Consider the following 2953-nt stretch of genomic DNA (forward strand, 5'->3'; position numbering starts at 1 on the left):
TCCCGGACGCCTCGTACTCCCTCTGGCCCCATGTACCCCGCTCCTCCCCGTTCCGGGCCCGCCCCTCCTCCCGCGCACCCCACTCCTCCTAGTGGAGAGGGGCCCCGCCCTCGCCCGGGCAGTTCCCTTGTCAGCCCCGCTCCGGTGTGCCCCGCCCTGCCCCACTCCCCTGAGCCAACCGGGCTGCCCTCGTCTCCTTCCTCTTGGACCCTCGTACTCCCTCTGGCCCCATGTACCCCGCTCCTCCCCGTTCCGGGCCCGCCCCTCCTCCCGCGCACCCCACTCCTCCTAGTGGAGAGGGGCCCCGCCCTCGCCCGGGCAGTTCCCTTGTCAGCCCCGCTCCGGTGTGCCCCGCCCTGCCCCACTCCCCTGAGCCAACCGGGCTGCCCTCGTCTCCTTCCTCTTGGACCCCACTGCAGGCATCCTTCCTCCTGGCAGCTCTGCACGCGCCTTTGGGAAGGCTGGAGACTTAGGTGAGGGAATGCTCACTGGGTGAAGGATGCCACCCAACCCCAGGTAAGGGAACTGGACGCTGACAGGGCACCAGGCAAACTTATGCGGAAAACGCGAAGGCTGCAGTCCCCCTCACCAATACGCCAGAAGGCGGTGGACACCCACAACCGTGGGCTGCCACAGGAGCCCCTGGAGGTGTGCTGGAGTGAGCGAAGAGTAAAAATACAGCTCTGGTGAAGTTTCCCCGGGAGACCTGAAGGCTAGGTTGAACAGAAAGCCGACCAGGCAAAAGTGGGTCCTCCCATTGGCACCTGAAGCCTGCTGGGCATGAGGCCTAAAGGGATGCTGCCTGTGCACTCAGTTGTGTACAGGCCAGACTAGGGAAGAGTTGATTGTTACCAGTAGACAACAGCACGAGGGGAAGTAAAGCAACCCAGTTTAAAACTTTTTATTCAAATGTAATTTCAAACCCAAAGTCAGAAGAGCAAGACTTCTTAGAAAACACACCCTTTCCCCTTTGTATTCGATCTGACCATTAACTTTTTTTTTCTCACTGAGTTTAATCTCTGATACCCCAACTTCCTGAATCTGGGGATCTCTGCCTCAATCTGAAGTTTGTCATCTGTCAGTGTCTGCCTATTGGGGAACCCTAATGAGGAACAAGGTCTGAACATTAGGTTTTCAGCTTGGGGCCTGGAAGTTTTGACTCTGCCACAGTTCACAAACACTCCTGCTCAAGTGGGACAGCCAAGTGGAGGCACATTTCTAAGTCACAGCAATAACCCCCACCGTTCTGCCCCAGTGGGTCACAATGAGAATTAGTATAGCTGACATACATGAATAGCTGTGGGACTCTATATTCTAAAATCACTGCTCAGTGTTCTGGGTCAAAGGTGGGGGGATGCCAGGGCTCTTCACAGTGCTTCATCCATGGCAATGGAGCATGTGATGATGTGGTAATTCTGATAATAGTGAGATACAGGCAGAGGGTGACAAGAGGGTCTCCTCTTTCCTGGGGGAATCCTGGAGGAGTGAAGGTCCAAAAGACACTAGTCACCAGTGGAGGTCAAGGTACATCAGACAGAACCTTAGGCAGAGGTATACCAAGGAACATGGCACCCACAGTCAGCATCAGAGGCCTTGACTCACAGGGAGTGGGGTCATTGCCGTCTTGAGTGTAGTTGGCTTACTTCAGAAAGGATATCCACAGAAGCAGCTTGGCTTGCTGTTTTGACTTTGGAAGTCGCATGGCAGATTGGGATGGTACTGGATTTTGGCAGTGAGAGGTTACTCTATTTTCCAGGCCCTCTCCAATCTTCCTTCCAAGCTTTTCTTATTAAGGTGATCATAAGAGAGGGCCCCCTGTGCCTCTGGGTAGGTCTCAGGGCCTATTTCTGATGGGGACCTCATACATCAGCCACAGCCTTGGCCCCTTAGTCTCAGCCTTTAGCTCCTGCCCTCCCTCTCTGGCCACACCCCCACAGCACCTCTCCCTGCTGATCCTCTTGGACTTCAGGCAGTTTTCTGGCACCTCCCACCTCTGTGACTACTCTGGCTTCCAGACTAAGCAATGGACTTTCAGTCCTTATTAGCCACAGAGGCATCTTAGACACCAAAGCTGCATTTTTGGTAGCATTTTTTCATCTCACTTAATCTTACTCCCACCCTTAGGGTGTTGTCATAGATTTCCTTTCCTTTTTTTTTTTTGCAGTGAAGGTCACTCTCAGCCATGGCTGCAGAATCTGAGAGCTCAGATCCTTCCTGCTCAGCCACCACTCTCTCTGTGTAGTGTTTATTCAGTGAAACTCTCAGGAATGTTGGAAATTTATGTGAACACATGGAAAGAGGGCAGGACTCTCCGGAAATGACAGATGATACCCACTGACGCCCACTGACTCTTGATCAGAAGGTATTGCTGCTTTCTTATCTACAGGTGGTTTGTGTTCATCATAAAATTCTCAGCAGAAAGAAAAGAACAAAAGTGATTGTTCCAGCTCTATTTGTCTTACTTTTTACAAATAAGATCGTTTCTCAGTGCTTCTTTCTGATACTACCCTGCAATGAATGGAGCAATTTTAGGGGAGTACATAAACTGAAGCTGTTTGCTCTGCCAGGAGGTGATGCTTATGAAAGAGGCATACCCTGTTAAGAGGCACCATCACAGCCACCTCTGAGGCTCTGCACCTCTCATCTATAGAAGGAAAACAACACACTACTGATTTGCAAAGCACCCAAACCACCCAGCAGGGACTAAATACCTTCTGCATTGTGAGGAGAGGCCTGGGGCTATGCAGCTGGGTGCAAAGTTGCAAGCGTGACTGATCCACAGGCTCACTGCCTTCAGTATGGCTCCTATCTTGGGGAGAAGGGCAGAGTGTGACTAGCTTTAAAGGCACACTATAGAGAAGGATGTCTGCCTGTGTACCAAGTAGAAGAGAGACCGTGATCGAGGAGTAGCTCCACAATGAAAAGAAAGGATACCTATTAATAAGTAGTCTTT

Source organism: Nannospalax galili, unplaced genomic scaffold (assembly GCF_000622305.1).
Source record: "Nannospalax galili isolate Female #2095 unplaced genomic scaffold, S.galili_v1.0 scaffold516, whole genome shotgun sequence".
Classification (NCBI taxonomy): Eukaryota; Metazoa; Chordata; class Mammalia; order Rodentia; family Spalacidae; genus Nannospalax; species Nannospalax galili.